Source organism: Camelus bactrianus, chromosome 19, assembly GCF_048773025.1.
Source record: "Camelus bactrianus isolate YW-2024 breed Bactrian camel chromosome 19, ASM4877302v1, whole genome shotgun sequence".
Lineage (NCBI taxonomy): Eukaryota > Metazoa > Chordata > Mammalia > Artiodactyla > Camelidae > Camelus > Camelus bactrianus.
This window is the reverse complement of record NC_133557.1, coordinates 1557101-1581804: the sequence shown is the minus strand read 5'-3', so window position 1 is coordinate 1581804 and position 24704 is coordinate 1557101. Positions and strand designations below refer to the sequence as shown.

Sequence of the window (24704 nt, the reverse complement as noted above, 5' to 3'; positions counted from 1 at the left end):
AAAGTAGGATTGCTCAAAGGGTAGGTGTATTTTTTTTAAATTTGATAACATATTACTGAACTGAGAGTCTGAAAGGTACACCAATTTACACTTCCTTTGGAGTAAAAGAGAACTCAATATTCAAATTCCACATTAAAATGGGTATTTTTAATCTAATCTTTGCAAATCCAATCAGTAAAACATTTCTTTGCATTTTTAAAAATTGTTGGACTGAATTAAACTTGTGTTAGAGCAAACTAAGAAACCAAGGCAAATTTCTATTTTACATTGGGAAGTATAAATTTTTAGGTCAGATAATTTAGAGATACTCATATTCAAACAGGCCTTTTTGTAGTTCTCCAAAGACTTCAATTGTTGTATAGCAATCAATGATACCTCTGTTTTCGTGGACTAGAAAATAGAGGATACACAGAAACAGAATACAAGTTTTGGATTCTGTTTATTGTTCTTGTCACTGGTTTGTTGGCTACAGATGTTTCAATGTTCATAATGGTCCATACGGATGTCTATGTATGCTGAAGATGCTTCTAACACTGGAATCCCCAGAAAATGGAGCAGAGGTTAACAGATGTTGGCTAAGGGACTGCTTTTATATCAAGACTCTTAAGCATAACACTGAGAATGGAAAGAGTTGAGGGGAAAAAAGTAGACGCAAGTTAAAACTAAGTAATAAATCAAATTTACTGCAATATTAATATCAACATAAGGTTAATTATAAACCTTAATATAACTTCAAAGTTAAGCAGTAACTTCATAGTTTATTCTGCTATGAAATAATGCCCTTGCAATGTATAAGGTTTGGCTAGCAATTTTTTTAATAATTGACAAACTTTTAATATTAGAAGTGTTCAAATTTCCAATTTTTCTCAAATCCTTGGAAGATCTGATAACGCGATATCTCTCATCCCCATGTGGCAACTGCAGACAGGGGCTGGAAACGTAGTTGCTTCCTCTACCAAGGAGCAAAGTCCACAGTCTCTTGCTTGTCTTTTTTATTCGTTTATATTCCCTGCCTATCTTTTGCTCAAGAGAGTAAATCAATCTTGAATTTCCTTATAAATTTATATTACTGGGGAAAGAAATGAAAACTTATTATGGACTCTAATCCGACTATCAATTATACTTGAAAGGGACAGCAGAAAAGTGTATTACTCTCTTTAGACATTTATTTCAGGGAAATGATTTTTTTTTCTTTAATATTGTTCTATTAAGTTCTTTCTGACTAGCTGCCCAAACAGATGACCTAATGCCCGAACACTGTGAGTTAACACACCATTTAGGGGTTAATAGATTTCCACCGAATTTTCCACGGTCCTGATGGAAGCACTTATCGGCCTTGATGCCAGTGTGATCTGCAGTGTAGATGAGAAATCTAGTCCTTTCATTTATTACCCCCACCCACACTAGTCCATTTTTCCCTAGAAAAGTACACAATCTGCCTGAAGTCACGCTCAATATTTTGTGGGCAAATTTTAATGTCCTCTTAAAAAAGAAGGGTTAGGCCCTTCTACTCCAACTGCAAATGATTTGCTTCAGAAGTGACTTGGCCATGACAAAAATTCTCAAAATACACGTCGTAGATAAGTAACTAAATTTACTTACTTACTTATTATATGTTCTTCAAAACAACCATCACCAAGCAAGATGGGCACTGTGCTGGCGCAGCCATTTCTGTGAAAAGATTTTACTTTTTCAAGTCTTATTCATTTTCAAACATTAGGAAGAAAGAAAGAGAGACATTTAGCTGGTTTCCCATTAAAGAAACAGACTCCATTAGGACAATGAATAGAGTCACGAACAATGTGAGCCTGGAATGAGACTTCCCAGCTCCCTAAAATAAAAGCTGACCAAGGTCAGTCACCCCTTTCCTGATGGTCTCACCTCACAATGACTGTTCCTTGATAAAAAGCTCTTTTTCTTCTCTGTGACTGACTACAGCTACTCGCTTACTGATTGTCAGAGGTCTGTACCTTCATCATCTTTAGAGATGCGCCGCAGTAACTAGCTTCTTGGTCTGCCCAAAACAAGCACTCCGTAAACGCCGGTAATCCCCTGGCTGGCTCACACGGCACCTGACTGAATACTCTTTACGTTCCTATTGTGAGCAGGAATATCTATCAGGTTGATCCCAATGCCCCATTAGCTCTAGTGATTTTCTGTCATATCCACCCTTCTCTTTATCCCTCCCTCCTTTGCCCAGAGTCAGGGATGGGCCACCTCTTACTTGGACACTTGCGATATCCTACTGTCCTCTCTGCCCCTGTGATCCTTCTAATATTAAATTTTGAACATGCCCTCCCTTTCAAACTCTTCAGTGCCCTCCCCTCCCTACACAATGAAAACTCTCAGGATAATATAAAAGGAATGCTCTAACACTTGCCCACCTGTCTAACTTCATTTTCCATTACACGTAGGATCCTATGATAAATTCCCATATTACTGAACAATGTCCAAATACGCCATCTCTTTCAGATCTTTTCTTTACGTAGGCTGTTTCCTTGGCCTGGAATATGCAGCCCTGCCTGTGGGCCTGGATAACTCCCACTCATTCCTCTCAGCTCCAAACAGCCTCCCCTGAAACCTCCCCTCACTTCTAAGACACAGCAGATCTCACTGTGCTGGCACACGCCTCCAGTAGAGTATGCCTCACGTTGTAATCAAATTTGCTTGGAAGTGTTTCTCACTCGTAGACTGTGAATCCCTCCAGGGAAGCAGCTGTTTCTGTTCTTACTTGCATCCTTGGTACTTGTTACTAATAGGTTGACGGAGCTCTGCACACAGAAGGCCATCAATTCATTCTGATTGAATGTAAGAAAGGACAAGAGTTGACCAGTCATTTCCTTGAGAACTTCATTCATTCATTCACCCATGCATTCACCCATTCATATATTCATTCATTTATTGACTGCTTCCTAAAAATGGGTAGACTATTGTACTGGATGCCATTGAGAGGCTTAATAAAAATGAGGCCACTTCACTCATCAGGGCCAGAGGCATTGAAAGCCAAACTAACAAATCTTGGAATTTTTCTTAGGGACAATACAGGCCAATTATTAGGGCCAATGTGTAAATATAATAAAAAGAATAACGAACATCATCATCACAATGGTATCTCACAGGAATACATCACCTAACAGTTTATGAAGCTCTCAGGTGTTTGCAACCTATTTATCACATTATAAATCATTAGAGATATTTGGGGAAGGGGGCAGTCCTGGGTTATGATCGTCTCTAACTTACTGACAACAGAAATGAGGCTTAGAAAGACTAAGAGACTAGTCTAAGCTTATTCTGTGTGTGATAGCCCAGTCCTTTACCCTTTCCTGTGCCCATAACTTTAGCCATCAAACTTAGCAGTTCCTTCCACTCAGACTCTGGCTCGACCCACATGACCTACTTTGGCTAACGGGATGTCAGCAAACATAATGCTAGGAGAGGCTTGAATAGCCCATGCACACCTGGGCTTCCTTGTTCTTGTCCTCTGCCATCACCACACGAAGCACTGCCCAGGCTAGCCTGTTGGCCCCAGAGGAAGGAGGAAAAACACTTAGAGCAGAGACTTCAGCCATCTGAACCATCACTCTATAGACAGCTACGAGTCTAGACATGAGAGTGAACTCGGTCAAGGCTGGAACTGCTTGGTTCTTCAGCCCAGGATAAATCACAACCCTCAGACTCATGAAGGCACTATATGTTTTTTATTTTAGGCCACTGAATTTGGAGGTGGTTATTCATAAAGAATTATAATGACAGTCCACCCAGTTAATAAAATAAAAACCAGGACTAGAAAACATTCTTATTGCAGTCATTCTTTATAGATGCTTGCAACCCTGTAGGACATTAGGCGTCTGGGTATTGAAGGTGGAACACACCCAGTTTAAAGAGTCCAGATGCCTCTCCATTTCCTGGGGATTATCCACCTTGAGGAGTTCCGTGACTTAGTGAGAGAGTGCAGACACTTCTTTATGTCGTGGACAGCTCATGATTCCTAACTTCCAAAGTATCTTTCCTATGAGGAAAAAAAAATGTTTTTATAGCACAATATCCCAGGCTATGCTAAACCGTGATTTGGAGACCAGTTGAACTATTAGCTGAGGGCACTCTCTCACTGGAGGCAGTTCCTTGGTCAGAAGTGGGAGGAATGAAGAGAGGGATGAAAAGGCCAGTGGGGGACATTTCTTCCAAGCCCCTTCTAGCAATCAAGTATAAGGACCCCAGGGAGAGAGGAAGGTCATGAGACATGATCTGGAATGTGGGGTTTAGATGAGATTTGGCCAGTTGGATCAGCACAAAGGGATGGAAGTGGAGGCAGAGATAATGCTTTGGGCCCAGATAACAAAGAAAATCTTTTGTAGGAGAACACTGAGCATGACTCTTGTGAAGGGAGAACCCAGAACAGAACATGGCATGTGCTCTTCAGTAGTCCTGGACCTTGGCAGCATTTGTGCTGGGCAAAATCCCTCTTGGCGGAGACACAGTCCACTTAGGGGCTCGGCATCCATGGTTCTGATTGAATCACTCACCACACGCCTTGTGGGTACCAAACACTAACAAGTGGTCAGAGACAAAATCCAGAAGCAGTGTTCTCTGGGCTAAATGGACATTCAGAACTAACTGGGTAGCTCTGAAGTGGGTCTTAAAGCCCTGCACACGTGTCAGTAGGAACTAGGGACAACAAAGCAAATTTTAGTGTTAAAATTAGTGTTTAACCTTAAAGGCTGGTGATGCCAAGAGGCTCAGGTTCCAACTATTAAAATTAAAATCGAAATGTACTATCTCCATGATGTGATACCACACCTAATAGAATGAATAAGATTAAAAAAAAAAAGATGATATGAAGTGTTGGCAAGGATAAGAAATAACAAGAATGCTCACACAATGCTGGTGGGAGTGTAGATTTTAACAACCACTGTCGAGCAATGTTTACTAAGCTGCCTATGTGCAAACTCTGACTGAGCAATCTTACTTCCAGGTATAAATTGAACAGAAATATGTTCCTATGTTCACCAAAGACATGTGCAAGGAAGTTCACACCACCATTATTTTAACAAGGAAAAACTGGAAACAGCCAAAATGCCCATCAATGATCATACTGGATGATTACATGTTGAAATAGTCACACATACTATACAACAATCAGAATGACCTACAATCACACCTGATGATCTGAATGGGGCTCACAAACTTCACGCTGAGCAAAGGAAGACACAAAGGAGACACAGTGTATGACTCTATTTATAGAAAATCTGAAAATCGGCAAAATGAATCAACACGGTCAGAAATGAGGACAGTGCTCTCCTGGGGGACTTGGGCAATGGTGTCCAAAAGGGGCATGAGATGGGCTTTGGGGATGATGGTCAGGCTCTGCTTCTTGATCTGAGTGCTGGTCACATGGATGCTTTTACGTTATGAAAATTAATTGAGTTGCACACTTAAGACCTGCATACTTTTCTATGTCTGTGTTATACTTTGATAAATTTTTTTTTTAAATTTGACATTAAACATCATGTTGAGGTAATATGACGTGATAAAAACTTGGTGGTTGTACAAACGGCAGACACTGTCTTCATAGCTGAATCAATAAATTATGATCTCTGAGTTTTAGCTGCCTCATTTTAAAAATGGGGAAAATGATAACTGTGCTGTCTATTCATAGGGTTGATTTGAGAATCAAGTGAGTTAATGGGTTTGAAAAAAAAGAAACTTGGTAAATTGTGAAAATGTATGCATATGGAAGATATCCTTGTTGGAATAAAGCAAAAGGGAGTTTTAATTTTAATTTTTAAATGATTTTTCACTGTTAAGGAATAACTCCCTTTGGCAAATGATAGTAATTGCAAGTGTTTTGGATCAAGTTTTAAAAAGCAGGTTTGTCAATTATATAATGGTCTTTAATGTACCCAGATTGTTGCTTTTGTTTCAGAAAAACAGAAAATTACATGATAGCTTGTAAATGGCACATTCAATTTCACACACTGAAAATGCTTGAAAAGCAAAAGGTCCACATACAATGCAGGAACTCAAATATAATGGCATCAAATGATACATAATTTGATTCGTTCAACCGCATTTCCAGAAATTAATCACTGAGTGTCAGTGTCTTTCTGTCTTCTACGACTTGGTTTGTCAAAAGAAAACTGCCCTTTTTGCCATATCACGACTAATCAGTAATAGTTGGTTCTCTTCAATCCAGTGCTCAGCATCTGAAAACATCTGAAAAGGTTCAGACTGCTACTCCCTCACTCAATTTACTAAAGTGTCGCAAACGTAATGAGCTTCCTTTTTGTGCCTCCTAACGTGCTTAGAAACACCTTTAGCAATCAATGGAAACTTTGTTAGAGCAAAAATTGGGAGTAAAGATTAGGAGAGGAAATTGGAATGCACGACCTGTAGCTTCCTCTCTCACTGATGTTTTTTCTCTAGATCACAGTGTCTGAACAGTGTCACAACTGAACTTTTAGGACGGCTAATCGTTTGTGGGGTGGGAGCGTGCTAGCCTGTGCATTGTAAGATATTTAGCAGCACCTCTGACTTCTAACCAGCGAATGCCAACAGTACCCTCCCCCCAAGTTGTGACAACCGGAAAGGTCTCTGGCCGTTGCCAGATAATCTTCGGGAAGGTAGAAGGGGTTAAAATTTCCTCCAGGTGAGGACAACTGCTCTAGATGGAAATCAGCTAATGCGTTTGTCTTCAGATCTGCTCTAAGATGTCTACACCTTCATAGAATTTTTTTCAAAACTGTCTGGAAACAGTCTGGAGGTAAGGTGCCCTGCTCAGGTGTACAAATAACCGGGTGTTTTGGCAAACCCGTGTTGTTCTCTGGGCATAGTGGGTCACTGTCTGGTGTGCACAGCTGTAGAGCATACCTCTACATTTTGAGAAGATTTTGAGGAGATCAGAGAGAAGAAGAAAAGAAAACAAGGGGAAAGAGGCAATCATTGAGGGGAATGAAGATAATGTCCAGGTCTGCCTGGGAAGGGGCTTCGTGATGCTGTTGTGGGTCTGTGTACCCAGTGCCCACTGGAGCCGCCCTGCTCACATTCCCTTACACTTTCTGATGCCAGATACCAGCAATTGATATCCTGTGCCTTTTTTTTCCAGCCACGGAACCACCTTCAGCTCATGAGCAAGGGTTGAATGAAAGTGCAGGGAAATCAGTTTCTCTGGGAGCAGAACTTCAGTCTTTGACAGGCTCAATGCTAATCGGTGGATAAGGTCCCTTGATGAACGGGAGTTGGTGGATAATGACCCCAGCTCCCCTGACCCTCGGCTGGGATATCCCTAAGGTATGTGTTCTGCACTGGCTCCCACAGTCACCCACAGGACTGAGCTCCAGCTGGTAACTAGGCTGCATCACCTTTTTTGTTTCAGTCCCCTGCCACACCGTCAATGTTCCCTTGGTTCACCTCCAAAAACATGACTTGTACTTGAATCAGTGGTTTGGTTCTGGGGAAGATCAAAGCAAGATGGTCTGGTGGGATATGGCTTTTTGCTGTTGCACTAGGTTCTGGAATATTCCAAACCCACAAAGCTTTCCTTGGGAGAATTCAAGTCCACAGGGATCCTCCTGGCCCAAGCTATTTGATCAGAAAGAATACCTTCCCTCCCTTTCTGGGGAGCTACACAGTAATAACCCTTTTGAAGAGCAAACAGCACAAGTAGGTGGTGTTTTCTTAGTCTATTTTTTGTCATTTACTCATGTAGGCACAGAATGTTGCATGGTAATTCACAGCTCTATGAACTATAATTTACTGTTATAAGGTTATAATCTAGGAACAAACAGTTTACAATGCCTGTTTAAAGGGAAAAAGAAAAAAGGTTTCTATGGGACTCTGAACCTCCATAGACACCAAGTAAGTAAACCCAGGGAAGGAAATGTACTCGTTCTATTTCTAAAAACATAGCGAGGTTATATAACCAATTGATAAAATACAATGCCTTTTCTGTTAATGTCTGGATTTAAGAAAACCTCTGTATGTAAGTCTTTAGTATGTTTTCCTCAAAATTCAGCTGGGAATGGTTTTACATGATGAACTGGGCCATCAATTACAAAGAAAAGCAGTGATAAACACACGTGTGAAGTACAATGTTATACGAACAAAAGACAAGCAGGAAGTGAGGGTTTATCAACACTGTATGCTTATGAACATGTGTTTACTTCATCTTTTTGAAATCAGGTTTAGAATTCTGACAAAATATACAGCATTTAAAACCTTTTTGGCACTGAAGACAATGCACATTCTTTCAAACACATTATATCTGTTTACTGACTGTTCAGTTATCAAAGATTGTATTCATTTTTGTATGTATCCATACAATGAAGTTTAAAAAATGTAGAAATGACTAAACCTCTAAGAAAAGTTCTGAAACACAGAAGGATACTAATAAAACTTAGAGAAAGAGAGATCCCATTTACAACATGCAGAGATATTCAACACTGCAATACCTATAACAGATTTAAAAAAACATACAGAGTAAGAACAATTGGAAATGAACGGAATCAAACATACTAGGACTAATCAAGTAAGACCTAGGCATGGCAGATTGACTGAACCCATGGCTGTATCCATTCTGGGCTTGCCAACGTGGCCTGCTTTGGCCAATGAAACTGTCAACTTGATGTCATCATAGACTTTAGAATGTGCTTGCATATTTTTACTGTGTCCCTGGAAGACCACCACGGCTCTGAGAACACAGCTGGGCCAGCCTGCTAGGAGATAAGAGACCACCTGGAGCAGTGCCAGCTTGTTCCAGCAGAAAACATCCTACACCAGACTAGCCTCCAGGCACCCCAACAGCTAGATGTGGATGCTTGAGATTGCTCAGGCAAGATTAGCCAAGCCTGGCCAGAAGCAGACCTGCAGAGCAGCCCCCGAGACTTGATGGAGTAAAGGTTGTTGTTGTAAAGCCACTAAGTCTTAGAGTGGTTTGTTATTGAGCAATATTAGGTATGCCTTATATATAAGGTATAGCTAATCAACAATCATTGGAGTAGAAAGCAAGATGGGAAATACTTGTCATGAATGTGGGTTCGCTCTTACACTCGCAGTAGGAGAGTGGGCACTAGAGTTAAATAAATGTAGGCATCACAGAAAAGATTCATGATCCCATTGGCAGACGTGATTTTTCTATTCTAGGGGATTTGCTCAACAAACATAAAGTAAAAATGCCAGAGAACAAATACAGAAGGGCCACTACTCAACAGTACTTACCTAGCACTGAAGTTAAATCTTTACCTGAAATCGTCCATGTTACATCTGAACTCATGACCAGATTAATCAAAGCTTGGAATTTCATTAGGCATTCTTTATTTTATTAAGAAATCCTAGATGTATGTGTGCTATATATGCTATATATATGCCACACCATTAGTATGTTTCAGCATAATTTTTGAATGCTATTGGTCTCAAAGAACAACACTGATTTCATAATAGTTTCAATAATGCTTTAAAAAATATAAGTGAGACTAGTGATTCTCAAACTCTGTTGCATATTAGAATCAATTGAAGAGTTTTTTTTCAATCTCCATACCTTGGTGAAACCCCGGAGCAAATACACTAGAATTATGGGACCATGACACAGGCTTCATTTTTTCAACTTACTCAGCTGACGCCAATATACAGCCACGTTTGAGCACTAACTGATGCAGGAAAAACGGATGTGGGGCATGAGGGGGGCCACGTCCCAGGCCTCGGCTGAGCCCCTCGGATGTGCCCCACCAAGTGTGGGTCCTTGGTTTCGCGCAGGAAAAAATTCAAGAGCGAGCCACAGTTGAGTAAAGGTAGATTTATTTAGAGAGATACATACTGCATTGAGTGGAGGCTGTTTCAGAAGGTGAGAGAAAGGCCATGAGGTGTGGGGGTTGGGGGCTCAGGTTAAAGTAAAAGTAGGTACACACTCCACAGACAGAGTGCGGGCTGTCTCCAGAAGAGGGGGGGGAGCAAAAAGGGCTATGAGGGGCAGTGTTGCCAGATTTTATGGGTTTCGTAGCTTTATATGCTAATAAGTGGAAGGACCAGTCTAACTGTCCTAGGGAAGGGGCAGGGATTCCCAGGAAGTTGGCCATTTCCCACTCTTTGACCTTTTGTGGTCAGCCTTGGAACTGCCTTTGTGTCTGTGGGCATGTTATTCACCATGCTAATATATTACAATGGGTGAGTAATGAAGCTCAAGGTGTAATAGAAGTCAAATCTCCCACCATCTTGAGCCCCAAGGCCTACTGGGGGTTGAATCTTCCGCCATTCTGGTGTTAACTGCTGTGTTGTTCCTTGAAAGGCTTTGCCCTGCCCCCTTCCTTCCTGTCTCATAATGATCTAGTCCTAGATCTGTGCTGTTTAGTACAACAGCAACTAGGCACATGTGGCTACTAATGTGAAATTTTAGTCTGAATTAAGATGAGCTGTAAAGGGAAAATGCAAACCAGATTTCAAAGATGTATAAAAACAAATGTAAAAGGTCTCATTGATAGTTTTTATATTTATTACATGGTAAAATGACACTATTTTGAATATCTGGATTAAATAAAATACATTATTAAAGTTAATTTCACCTGGCTGTATTTTTTTAAATGTTACTAGGAAATTTTAAATTTCATATGTAGCTCAATTTTGTGGCTAATATGTCTTTCTATTAGACAGCCCTGATCTGAGATGGTCCACTAAACTAGCATATAATGCATATAAATAATTTTAATATTCATGTGACTTTACAAAAGCTTGCCTAATGAAGTATGTGTTTACACTCTAGAAAACTTGATATGATGTTCTGTAGGGGGTTCATTTTTAAAGAAATAACCCTCTGTAACCCATTACTGGTTGTGTTACAGTGTTTTTGTCGTTGCTTATGCAAAATAACTGACATGCATTTAATTTTTATGATTATACCCAATTTAATATCTTAAATGTCATACTGATGGAAAGTTTATTTAGGATTTAAAACCACAGGTATAATTAAAATGTGCCAAAATCATCTTACTGAAAAGTTGGGTGTCAATCAATGACATTTTGTCAGTGAGATAAAATATTAAAGGGAAGATGGAGGTAGAATCTGAAAAAAAAAATAACTGATATTGTGCCTGCTAGCTATATTGTTAAATTTTGATTTTTCATGATTAAATACTGTAATAGAAAGAAACATTTATATTGCCATTTATATTTGCTTTACTGAATGGGCAGCATTCTACTTGTGATGCTGATTAGGTTGAATTCTTTTGAATAGCATTACTTTAAAAAAATCATGGGAAAAAGGATGCTACATATGAATGTGAATATGTAGGGTAGAGCTAATTGTGTGTTAAGTCTAATTTTAAAACATTTAATGCTAGCACATTGGTTAAATTTGCAAGGCACCATTCCAGGGTTTGTAATGTTTAAAAAATCTGGCCCAGGTTGTATTTTAACTTATTTCACATCTCCTATGACCGTCATTATTATTCATCAGATGATAATTAATATCCATGGCTGGAGGCCATTTTGGATTTTATTAAAACTCTTCTTTTTCTAGTATAGAGTTTCCTTTATCCCATATTAATTTATTTCCCATTCACTGTGGCAAAGCTCCTAAAATGAATATATTCATAAATTCTTATAATAACATCCTGATTATTTAAAAATGACTAAAATGCTGTGTCTTTTCCCCAAATCACTTGCTTTTGTCAGTTGGTTTACTCTCATCCATAGTGGAATATTTCACTTTCAGCCAAAAGGAAAAAGGAGGTCACATCACAGCAGCACTGGATGCAGGACAAACATGACGGCCATCTCTGTCCACCTGGTTAATGGTTTACAGCTCAATTATTCCTTGTCCTTCTATAAACACCGGTCCCCACCCTTTGTTATCGTCATGTTAGTTTTTATGTATTTTCCTCATAAATCTCCATGAGGTCAGGGAAATTTATCTTAGTTTTGTTTTTTCATTTAACTCTAAAGTTAAGTTCTCCTTTAAACAAGACAACAGCCATGACAAAAAAAGAAAGAAAGAAAGAAGAAATAAAAGAGGAGCTTTTACCTCTGACTGGGTTGTAAGGGCCTCTCCTGCCTCACCCTCTCTTACTATACCCTGTAAGCTCTGAAGGAAGTGAGAGTTGAAAAGCTGTTTTATTCAATATTTATCAGCTTTGCTCAAAACGTTTTTAAAAGATGTTGCTCTCCCCCACTGGCTTGCACCAAACCAACTATGCAAAACTAGAGGCCACAGTGAGGGCAAGATTAGGAGAGTGAGCTCCCAGCATCAACTTCCTAAACAAGGTACAACTGGCCCAACCATTTACGTCCCTCCTAAGGCACAGTCTGTCTGAAGTCATAGCTCTGGTTATTCATTTTTTTCCTAGTCTATCTGATAAATTCCCTGAGGTCATGGATATTGCCCATACATAATAAATGGCAATATCTGAAGATTAAATGGAATATCTTACCCATTTTTGCATGCTCCCAGTAGCTATAGGCTTGCCCAGAAGGAATTCAATAAACACACTGAGTGCTATAACAGGCACCTACTCTGAGATTGGGAATTATTTCCAATGTAAACTCTTCTTAGGTTTCTCTTTCCTAGTAGCAAGTAGAATTAATTGAATTGGCAGTTACAGTGAAATAAATGCTCAGAAATGTTCAGATGTGAATTCATATGGTGGCTTTGCTTGTTTGGTGTTTTAAGAGTACAGTTCGAGTATATCTTTAGTTAATGGCTCATTAGGGATTTATTTGCAAATAACTAAAATATTCATATGTATCACCTGTTTGGTATATCATAGTCAGGGAGACCAAAATGTGGTTACCTCCTAAACCAACTTTTAAAATTTAATAGTATTACCCAGTGAACTGAGAGAATCTGTTCATGGTGCCAATATTCACCCTCTCTCCTCTTTTGGTTTTTGCCTCTGGTATTCATTCACAAGTAACAGTAGTTGCCGTTTATTCAGACCCTCGTATGTGCTGGATGCTTTACCCATTTTTATTTAATTTTTCATAACCTTATAAGTTAAAGATTATAATCCCCATTTTTCACATTCAGATGATAATTAATGCATGTAATTGTCGTAACCTCATAAAGTATACTAGTCGAGGTTCTTCAGAGAAACAGAGCCAACTAGGGAGAGAGAAAGACTTATTTTAAGGAATTGACTCACGTGATTGTGGAGGCTGGCAAGTCCAAAATCTGCAGGGTGAGCCGGCAGGCTGGAGGTCCAGGGAAGAGTTGCAGTTTAAGTCCAAGGGGACTATGTTTGGCAGAATTCCTTTTCTCTCAGGGAAAGACAGTTTTTTTTTTCCCATTAGGGTCTTTAACCGATTGGATGAGCTCAACCACATTATGGAAGACAGTCTGCTTCAAAGTCCACTGACTTAAATATTAATCTGACCTTTAAAAAATATCTTCACGTATACATCTAGGCTATGTTTGACCAAATATCTGAGTACCGTGGCACAGCCAAATTGACACATGAAATTAACCATCATACAAGGTAAATATTATGAGTCCATGTTACTGTAGGGGAACAAAACTTACCACCCCAAAGTATCTTTCTGGTATGCAGATTTTTTCAAACTGGAAATAATCAAGGCCCAGAACACTCAGGAAGAAACTTTAACCTCCCCCCTAATTACCTAAAAATTTTAGCTAGAGAAACTACTCCAGGGATAGCACTATCACCAACGAGATCCACAAAAAACACACGCTCAGCGTGGTCGACAAATAGAGCCTGGAGATCAGAGTCCTCTCTGTGTCCCATTTACTCTGCATGGCCCAGCAAACATTAATTTTCCAAACATTTGCTTCCCCACCTTTATATGATTTGCCTTCCTCCCTTGAAGTCTCAAACCACTACCCTGGAACATCTTCTTTTGCCTTGAAACTGAAGACAATATTTAAAGTTAGGGTTTCCACCATTTCGGTGAGTTACTGTTTTCCTGGGTCTCTCCCATGTACACAAGTGGCTGAACTTTGGTTTGATTTTCTCCTGTTAATCTGTCTCCTGTCAACTTAGTTCTTAGACCAGCCAGAAGAACCTAGAAGGGTAGAGGAAAATTTATTCCTTTCTGATATTACAGATGAATGCAGTAAGTTTCACAGATGTTAAGTAATTTGCACAACATCAGACAGTTTGTTATGGCTCACTGGACTTTATAAAGGGGGCTTTTGTTTCCCAAAGTCCATATATTTTTCACTACATATACTGTCTGTCAAATTAATATTTTTTTCATTTAAGTAGAAATACATTCTTCCAGAGCGAAACTCTCGTTAAGAGACACATTTAGTGACTGTAGCTGTATATTTTAGAGGTCTAATTTCTCCACCAATAAATATTTTTCCAAGGATGATGATCTAACCTAATGAAGTGGGTGTCTGTCATGAGAAACAGCTCTCTACAACCAAACAGGCAGTGAGAAAAACTAGGGAATCCTCCTGTCCTTTATAATCTCTGAAAACTTTTCCAGGCATTCTATTTCTGATTCCAACACTTGAATTCAGGACCCTACTACTTCTTTCCTAAAATGCATATTACAGCATTTCATATCTAGTCTTCACTTTATATTCTGAAATTCTGCATTTAATCAGACCACCACCACCACCATCACGCCCTTCTCCCCCACATTTTAAGTATTTCTCAATTAATCCACTGAAAAGAGCTGAAATTTTGAGGTGAGGCATCAAAAATCTTTTCCAGACAAGCTTCAACTATCTTTCCAGCCACCATTTTAGCCCTTCACTATGAAGAATACACTCAAGTTAAACCTGTCTGTGAAAAGGTTCTTGAGCTCAGATATAATTTGATTTTTTTGGCTATGTATGCCTTTGTATTGACCTTTCTGCAAATGAACTTATCTTCTGACTCCATCTCTTGCCCTTCAGGCTTCTCAAAAGTTTTCTCATCACCCCAACCAGTAGCAACTCTTCTTCCTCAAATTGCTCAACGGTGCATTTAAAGTTTTCAGTTTTAGATACTGGTTGATCTCATCTGTTCAGAGGGTGCTGAAATCAGTTCCCCAAAAGGGATCACAAGGCCAAATGCAATTGGTTCCCCATTACCTGAGGATGTCGTGTGTCCTGCACAAGGGGTCTGCCAAAGTAGGTGCTCAATAAACGCGTAACACATTAACTGACGAATCAACCAGAGAAGAAGACTACAGCTTGTGGGACAAAGGCGAACTTGACTCTCAGTGAACGGTAACTTTCAGCCCTCTCCCACTTTCCTCTCCCTGGCCCAGGGTCACCGTCCACTAGGCCACAGGACTCTAGCAAGGGACTGGCACTGCGCATGCCCGGTAACCACAGGCACCCCCTCCCCGGGCGCAGAGCCCGCTCGGCCCCGCCCCTCCCGCTGCTCGTGCGCGCGCGCGCGGCCCCGCGGAGCGTGCCCTGCGTGCGGGTGCCCGCCGAGCCCGCCGGGCGCTGGATCCCCGAGTGCCCAGGCTGGGGCCTGAGGAGCGGGCACCGGGCCGGGGCAGCGAGTGGCGAGCGGCGCAAGCGGCGGCGGCGCCGGAGGGGACGAGGACCGCGGGCGGTGAGTGAGGGCGCCGCGGGAGAGCGTGCGGGCGCCTCCGCGCGTGCGCAGCGTCGGACCGCTGGGCCAGGGGCGCGCTCCCGGACTCGGGTCGGAGGGGCCGAGCGCGTCTGGGTCGGGACGGGCCGCCGATCGGTGTCTGACCGGGGGACGTGGGGGCGCAGGCATCACCCGCCCGGGCTCGAGAGGCGCTGGCCGGGCGGGTGGGCTTCCCGAGGGGCTCCAGGCGGGACAGTGCGGGGCCCGAGCTGGGGTCCTGGCGCCCCGGCCGGGGGTGCAGGGCCAGCTGCAGCCGTGGACCCCGGGGAGGGCGAGGCGAACCCCCCGGAACACCTGCGGGCCGTACGGGCACCGGCCGAGTGCGCGACCTCCGGGGTGGCCAAGGTCCAGGGCGGGGGCGCGGCCGGGGAGCCTCGGCGCCGAGCAGGTGGTGGGGGCCGCGCCCCTCGCCCGGTGAGGCGCTTGGTTGGAAACCGGAGCAAACTTCCCCCAAGTAACTTTACTGAGGCGCTGCCTGCGGGTTCTGGAGACAGGACCCGTACTGGGGGCTCCGGGAACCGACACCCCAGCCTTGCCTGGCCCTGGTCGCCGCAGGACCCCCGCGAATGATAAGTGGGCTTCTGTCGGTTCACTTTCCTTCTGGTCCTGGAGCTCATCCTCCAAGTTCTGAGCGGCATTCGTGGCCCATTCACTCTTAAAATAGATGTGTAAGTTTGGTGTTTTGGTAAGAAGGATGTTTGCTCTCTTGGGAAGAAAAGGCTTATACTGCCTTGTCTTTTTATCTCAAAGAAAGTATTGTTAGGGCTTGCTGGGGATTCCTATTTATCAAGAAACCTATTGTCCTGTGTGTGCTTGGACAAAGCCAGCTAATTTCTATTATTAGTCATAAAAAGACAAAGGGAGATAATTGTGTCCTTTCTAGTTTCTTTTCTTTCTTTCTTACTTTTTTTGGGTTTAAATCCACCTCGTCACATTGCCAAATCTTGGAATGCTGTAGTTCTCAAAATTGGCTGCACATAACAATCACTGGAGAGTTTTAAAACTCTATACTCAAAATTGCACCTCAGATCAATTAAAACACAATTATTTTAAAGTACCCTCGGCGATTGCAACGTTCAGCAGAGTTGGGAACCACTGGTTTAATCTAAGAAAGTCAAGATTTTCTTTTTGCGAAGTAGCATTGAGTTTGTAACTGATGAGGTGAAACTAGCTTCGTTTTCCGTCGGTAGGAACTCACAAAGAGTGGTTTGTTCCCCACCCCCCCCCCTCCCCGGGGAGGGAGGGAAGCGTCTCTAATAGTTCAAACTTTAACTGAACTATATAATCCAACTCTAGCGTCCAGAACGTTGTTCTAACTGGTATTTTGAATTTCTGTTGGATGCATTGAATTTCTTAGTAGTAAGCCCACCTTCCCTGACTCCTGCAGCAGCCAGGGAGTTTCATCTTCTTTTAACCCACTCTAGCCTCCCTCTCCTCGCCCTCTCCCAGCTGCCCTCTTTTAACCCTCCCCCCAGCCTATGGGAGGATCCCCCTCCCTCAGAAATGTACTAACTCTGAGGGGTTACTGCGGGTTCCCATAGCAACGGGTCTTCCAGGGGAAGTGGGCGGGTCTACCTTTGGTTTTCTGAATAGGACTCTTCCTTTTCTAAAGATTTTAAATCACTCTTTTCAGTTGTTGGCTTCAGCTCAGGTAAGGGTGAGCTCATGCAATTCCACTTTTTCTTTCTAAGTAATTGCTGAATTATTTATTAATGCCGTTGTATGGAGTGATAATGCTAGCAGCCATACTGTTCTCCCCTGAATGTTTGTTCTTTAACAATCTTTGCACCGAGAACTTGTCTACCAAAGTCCCAAAAGAGGTGGAAACAACTTTAATTTTTTTTCCTTTGGGGCACATGAATCTAAGAATTGTGTGCATCATTTTTCTAAAGTCCGAAGACGTATTTAAGAAATTTAAAAAATGAAATATAATCCTATATCCATACAAAAACCTTTGGCAATTTGTGGCCAAAAAATGACACTGTCATTCTAAGTTGTTTCATTCCTAGAAAGTGCTTTGCTATGATTCTTTACAAAAAGTTAAACCGCTTGTAATGTTATACTTTAAAATAACAAAGGAAAGGCAGTTTGTCTACAGACTCCCCCACCCATTCCTTTCCTTCCCCAACACACACACATCCAAAGATAATTTTTTTTTAATGTTCACTCTTTTATGCTCCATACAGGTACTCTGTAGCCATCTAATTCCAGATTACCTTGCAAAGAGCTCTTAAAACTGTTCCAAACAAAGTAGTACATATAGACATATTTACGTGTCTCCAGGCTTTTTGATTTTTGAAACCTTTTAACCTTTATTGAGTAAATAATAGTCAGAATTCAGTCAGTCCAGAATGCTTATAGTAAGTAGTACAGTGATTCCCAGCATGTATTGGGTATTGAAGAGGTTCTGTCTATCTACTCTTGTGTTATGTGCTAGTTAAATTTCAGAACTGGACTATCCAAGCAAATTCTGTAAGGCTAATTTCCCCCATTTCATTGAGAAAAGAATAATAATGGAAAATCCTCTCATTAGATGGACCTTATAGTTCAACAGTAATGCTGTGAGCGAAGACAGTCACCTTTCACCTAATCTTTTATCACATGTTTAAAAATTGAGACCTTCTAAGTAACTGCAGTTTAAAATTACTATTGTTTCTATGGTTTTTAAACATTTTAAAATAAAAAGGAGTTATCTAGGTTGTAGACATTTTGAGAATTATCCCCCCAAAATTAAAAAAATTAAAATCACAGTGATGTCATCCAGAAATAAATAACTGTTCGTGGGATAATGTGCTTCCATTTGTTTTTTATTTGTCTGCAGAGATATACTTTTAAGCAAAATTGGCATTTTAATTTCATTTGTAGTTTTAAATACTGCCCTTCACTTAATGTATCACAGACATTTCCTATGCTCTTAAATCTTCTTTGAAAATAAGATTCTTAATGATGGGTATGCCAAAGTTTATTTAACTGATTTTCTCTTGTTTAACGTATTTCCATGTTTAGTGTTTGGGAATACGATATTAAACTCTGGTTGCACATCCTAGCTTGGGCACTTCTAATCTAAGTGACCTTAAGTACCTAATTATTTGATTGTGTTTCCTTTATCCAGAGAATGAGGGTAATAATTATGCCTGCAACATAGAGTCTTGGAGTGATGAAATGAACCAAGTAAAGAAAGGTCTTCATCAGAGTCTGCGAGAGGGGATAGGCTCAGAAAGTCATAGTAGACACACAGGCAGAGCTGGGGTAAATGCCCTTGTCTGAAAGTCTCACTCTCTGACTTGCTCAGGCCAGATTTATAGCACAATTCCTGCGGCAGAGGTGAACTCTTTTATGACTCTTGAGGCGTGTTGCCAGATTGCTTATGCCAAGGCACATTGATTCCCTTACACGCTGAATGGTCTTCCCATAGTGTCACACTCCAGTGTTTAATCTTTCCTAATTTTCTGTTAACATGTGCTCTTATTTTAATGTCTATTTCTTGGTAATTAGTGAAAGTAGCAATTTGCTTTTTGTTTGTTTTATCTTTTGAGAGTTGTCCATTCAGGTACTTTGCCAATTTATTCTTAATCGATGATTTTTAAAGATGACTTAAAATATCTGTCTGATACAAAGAGTACTATGCATTTACCACGTTTGTAGCAATTTTTTTCTCCACAGCTCATTATTTGTCTTTTTTATTTTACTTTATGGCAATTTCCAAACAACAAGATTTTTTTCACTTTTATGTAGTCAGCTCTCTGTTTCTTGTCCTTTATGACTTATCCTTGTAAATATTTATGTTTGGAAAGGCCAGAGGTGAGATAAATGAAACAAAAGTTTTGGAAAAGCTATTAGATTTTTACATTTAATTGTATCTTAGTGTGTGGATATGAATTGTCTTACAGCACCTCTTCCTCCTGAGCTAGCCGGTTCTTTGTTAAATAGTGCATCCTCTCCTCATTGGGTTGTGGTCTTTCTTTCCTTTGTTGTATTTAAAGATCTTGACTAGCTTTTGAGTCTGATTGTGTTTTAAGTCTTAGGCACCTAACATTGATCTCTAACCTTAATCAGTGCTAAATCTTTTTAACTGTACATTTAGAATACATAGTGGAGCAAGTCACAGTATTCTTTAAAAGACCATTATTCAGCTGTCCTTTCAGATAATCATCTTATTATCTTTCTCTTTAAACTAACACATGCACACAAACTGTAAAATAAGTTATCCCCTATGCTCACCACACAACCACCAGTCCCCTTGGTCTCCCTTCTGCTTAGCAGCCTTTTGACTGTTAAGGGTTTCTTCTGAGGTCTTCACTGGGGCCATGTGTAAGGTCTTTCCTCTTGGGCTGTCAGAGAGTGGTCTTCCTCTGGCACCCAGGGCGGAGGAAAGGGTGTGGCCACTGGTGTTCAGGAGGCATCTGGCTGGAGTCTTAGCATCTCCTTTATACGGAGGTGCTTTGGGGAAGGTTCTGGTATTCTCACAATCCAAAGACTTAACCTTTACCTACTCTCCTAAGAATCGATTTCCGGGCTCCACAGTGAGGAGGTGGGAAGGGCATCCAGGGAGGTAGGGCTTCTCAGACACCCTGTGCCAACCTTATTTCAGCCCGTCGCCCTTTCCCCTCTAGTTTTGGAGCACACTGGAGTGCTGCTCAGCTTTCCCCTCTGGTAGCATAGTGCTTCACTCTTAGGTCTGCTAAGTTGATGCTTGTCCCATCTGCTTCATGATTTTGTAATTTCCGCTACGGTTCTTTAAATCCTTGGGTCTATATCTTCTGGAAAGATCTCTTTACTACCATTTTTGTGGAGTTTAGAGAGAGGATGTGCTTGAATGTTTTGTTAAACCTGCCATCTTAACCTGGAAGACTCTGCAGATGAATGCTTGAAACTAAGAAGTATCCAGTTATTTTGGTCCTTTGGCAGGGACTGTCATGTACATGTAGTGTAGTCAGTGTTTCTATTAAGACACATGAAAAGTTATGCAGACCTTCTGCCTCTTAGCAGAGATGTGTTTGTCTGTTTAATCTTTATGTAGGTCATAATATTTCTTGTTAGGGTTCTTCTTAGGTAGTTATGTTTTTGTTGCTGTCCTGATGGAGTCCTCAAAATGGCTATTGTTGGCATAAGATGGTTGTTGACTTACGTATCTTTATTTCATAGCTGGGTCTTATTCTAAGGGCTTTTTGCAGTTTATATAATCAGTTGTGTATAATGATGCTTGTGACTCTTTCTAATAATTATGCCTCGTATTTTGGTTTTATGGCAGGCTGCACTAGTGTTAGCATTCTGGAACACTATAAAATAGCTCTGGAACATTACCAAATAGTAATGGCAATAAGGTGCAAACTGATGTTGTTCTTTAATAGGAAAAACAGTAGTACAGTATTGGCTTTTGGTTTATCATAATTCCTCATAAGGACAAAGAAAATCTATCCTTTTGTTTCCAATTTACCTAGAGGTATTTTTATTTTTTCTAAGGGATAGGAATTGAGTATTAGCGAATTACTGTTAGCAGGTACAGCTTATTATTGGTATTTTTTAGTAAATCTGGCGACTTGAGTCCCAAGTACTAAATTGGAGTAAATCCTTCCTTTTGAATAATTCTTTAGAAAAATAAATTCAATTCATGACAAAATTGAAAGATAACATCATATTCAGTGCATATTCACATCTTCTCAGGTGGGGTACGGTGACCAGGACTTTTTCAAAAGAAAATTATAAATTGCTAAATCCAACAATTAGTCCTCATTTTTATATGTTGGCAGCATTTGGTACAATTGATCATTCCCTCTTTTTTAATTTGACTTTTTTCATCTGATTTTGAGGACAGCACAGTCTCCTGCTTTTCCTACTGACTTTTCAGTCATTTTTAAAAGATACCTCAGTTTTAACAGGGCTAAAGTAGAATTTCTGATCTTCCTCTCTAAACCTGCTCTCCTTGTAACCTGCACCACTTTGGTGGGGGTAGCTCCATTTTTTCAGGTTATTCAATCCAAGAAGCTTGGAATCACCCTGACTCTTCTCTTTCTCTTGCACTTTACATTCAGGCTGTCAGCAGATCCTGCTCCTTTATCTTCAGAATGCATCCCGAGTCATACAGATGTCTTCCAGATAAACCCAGGAGCTCGGCCCTTTTCCCGCTTCTGCGAGCGAGCACCTTCGTCCTAGTCTCCAGCACCTGTTGCCTGCATGGTTGCTGTGGCCTCTCCTTTCTCCTTCCCTGTGATGTTATCAGCATAACAGCCCAGAGTGATCTTTTTGAAACATAGGTCTGATATGCTTAAAACCCTCCAGTGGCTTTTCATGTTACTCAGAGTAAAAGTCAGATTCCTCATGATGATTCAGAGGCCCAACACAGACCCGTTACCAGGAACCCTGACCTCCTCCCAACTCCTTTCCCCCTCATGCTCTTCATTCCAGCCATCCTCACCTCCTCGCTGATCCCATAGCACCCCAGGCATGTTCCCACTTCTAGGTCTTTGTGCTCGGTTTTCCCTGTGCCTGTAATATTTTCTCCCCAGATATATTCGTGGCCAACTCCCTCACCTCCTTCAAGTCTTCACTAAATGAGCACCTTGTTGGTGATGTCTGCTCTCTTTACAATCACAAATCATGCCCTGAATCTCTCTTCTAAATTACTATGTGACTTACTTATTTACTTGTTTGTTTATTTTTGGTGATTTGTCTCTTTCCGCATCCCTGCTAGACAACGTGGGCAACTATTTTATATCTGTTCATGAATGTGTCCCAAGTGTCTGGAACATAGAAGATGGTCAGTAAATGTTTTTTGAATGAATGAATATAGTCTGCCTTCTCTCTCTTTTTTTTTTTTTTTTTTCCCAAAGACTGTCTCATAAAGCAGTGTAGTCCTTTGGCATCTATGGATCCAGCATTGATGATTTAGCATCTCACCAGCAAGAGAGAAGTTGCAGGACATGTATAGTTTATAATGGGTATTACAATACAGAGAGTGGTTATGAGGATTCAGTAGGAAACTGTGAAGTGCTAAGCTGTGCCACTGTGTAGGAACAGGTCACCTAAGTATCAGAAAGCCTAGCCAGCTGCCTCGATTCACATCTGAATGATGTGAGTTGAATTCTAGAACCTGCTTTCTTTGGATTTCAGTCTTTAACCAAGGGCGGGCAGTGGCCTCGCCTTGGGAACATTTCCAAACACAGGGTGCCTGAGCTCCCTGGTATCAGTGATGTACTGTTGCTGTATTTGTTCCTCAACCAGTCTGTGAAAGTGGATGTGATCACTTAGTTTCTCCTTTTATACCTTCTTGCTGTTCAGGACATCTCCCCATTTCTCATATCCCCTTTAAACTCTTCTCCCTCTGAGGTTCTAGCTGAAATGAGTTATTTTATAAGGTGATTTTGAAGTCCTTCAGAGCCACAGAGAAGCACATAATTGAACATGATATTAAATCCACAAAATGAAAGGATCTCAGTCCTTTGCCTTCAGTTTCCCAGACAGGCGTGCATTGCAGCCATCCCTGTAGCAATCATTAGAGCAGTCATTTTAAAGTTTTGCTTACAGTTTCTAGAGACTCATTTTGTGACCTTCAAATTTGAGAACTTCTGTCTAAAAAACATCAGACTTCTCCTCTTTTGATAGAGCAAGAAATACTTGTATGCTTTATATTGTTGTAATTGCTGTGCAAATTAGTGGAATTGTGTGCAAGAAAAATATGATTATTTTAGAGATTGTATAGGCAGCGAAAGAATAGATAATAAAACAAAATCATGATCTCTATATCTCCAGAAATGCATAAACCCAATACCACCCAGTACCAGTAACCTAAACATAAAATGTGAACATTTTCCTCAGTTTTTATTTTTTTCTTAAAACATATGCAGTTCCTTATTTTTTTTAAATCTATTTAGTTTTTCTGTAATAGTATATGAGCAAGGGAGGTCCCATATTCAGAGGGTATAAACATGTTAGCCACAGTTGCTATACATGTTGGAAATAAAGTTTTGCAAGCACCACTAACACCACTGTTCTGAATGCATCTACCTGATGAATTTGCCTTGTCTTTGAAGCTCGGATTGTATCTTGGTTTTGTAATTGTGAGGATTCAGTCTTTAAGAAATATCACTATTACAATTTACTTTGAACCCTAAACAGTCAGTACTATTGGCCAAGGCAGAGTGGAAAGCATTGACTGCTTTTCTGTTGCTGAATTGCAAAACAGTCCTTAGTTTAGGCTATTAATGGGTAGCCCAGTTGGAAAAAGCAGCTTGTTTTTATAGTTCTACAGCTGGGCTGGGGACCTATGTATTTGTTTTCTTCGTGAATTTTTTTTTTTTAATTGCCACCTTTTCTTATATTTATCCAGGGTTTTGGAAGTGGCGATCTCACCTGCCCAGCACTAGCAGACGAACCTACTCTGTAGTGAGGGACTGATTTTTGGCCTTCAGCTGTTACACGTGAGGTCTGTGCGAAGACAGGGCTTACGTCTAGACTGCCACCTGTTCTCGTTTTGTGCATGGACCATGTAGTGGAAAGTTAAGTGTAGCAGTCACACCACATTTAGATGTGTTGTTGGGGGCTTATTGGAGAGGGAGCTACATTCCTAGGAAGTCTAGAAAATGATAACATTCTTAATTAGGGTTACAGCAGGTCTCTCTCGTTAAAATAATCTTACTGTCAACGTTAAAGCTGGTGAGAAGCTGCCCAGAAGCACCTCCTGCTCCAGATGCAGGTTCAGGCTCCAAACAGCTGTTGAAGCTGTCGCCACCTCTCACCCAGCCCTTCCCCCACTCCCGTGTAAGACACTCCTGGCAGAGGTGCATCCCAGCCTGTTTCGGCCCTTCCCCTGGTTTCTTCTTCACCCCTCCCGTGGCCTCAGGACCTAAAGGTGCCAGAAGCTGGCCCCAGCTGTTGATATGCGCAGGCAGGCACCTCTGCTCCCTCCCCCAGAGGACTTCAGCACACATTTCAGTAAATGCTGTAGAACTTCCTTATGGGAATTAGTGGGTTTCCTTGTTAATTTAATTCCCTAGTTAGTCACCAAGTATTTCTTTGGGACCTGTGGGATCAGCCCATGAAATTCTGGTTTACGTTACTACCTACTTTCTCCTTGAAAGGCTCTGACACAAACAGTTGCACAAGTATTTCTTTTTTTTCCGAGGCAACCATTCTGTTTTCATTTTCATCAGAAATGCTTTAAGCATACTT

The 24704-nt window shown here is 41.0% G+C and overlaps 1 protein-coding gene and 1 long non-coding RNA gene across 6 annotated transcripts in view; one reads left to right on the top strand and one right to left on the bottom strand.

Moving 5' to 3' along the window:
• LOC141574017 (uncharacterized) overlaps positions 1–15218 on the bottom strand; it is a 65047-nt gene extending 49829 nt beyond the window's left edge. For 3 of the 4 annotated variants that reach the window (XR_012500523.1, XR_012500524.1, XR_012500525.1), the window contains exon 1: positions 13125–15218. This is a non-coding gene — a long non-coding RNA (uncharacterized LOC141574017). The remainder of the gene's footprint in view (positions 1–13124) is intronic. The other variant, XR_012500526.1, reaches the window with a different exon arrangement.
• A 119-nt stretch (positions 15219–15337) lies between these two features.
• Positions 15338–24704, top strand: part of BTBD3 (BTB domain containing 3) — a 30708-nt gene continuing 21341 nt past the window's right edge. The window contains exon 1 of one of the 2 annotated variants that reach the window (XM_074346921.1): positions 15338–15497. The gene's annotated coding sequence lies outside the window, so the exon portion shown is untranslated. The remainder of the gene's footprint in view (positions 15498–24704) is intronic. The other variant, XM_074346919.1, reaches the window with a different exon arrangement.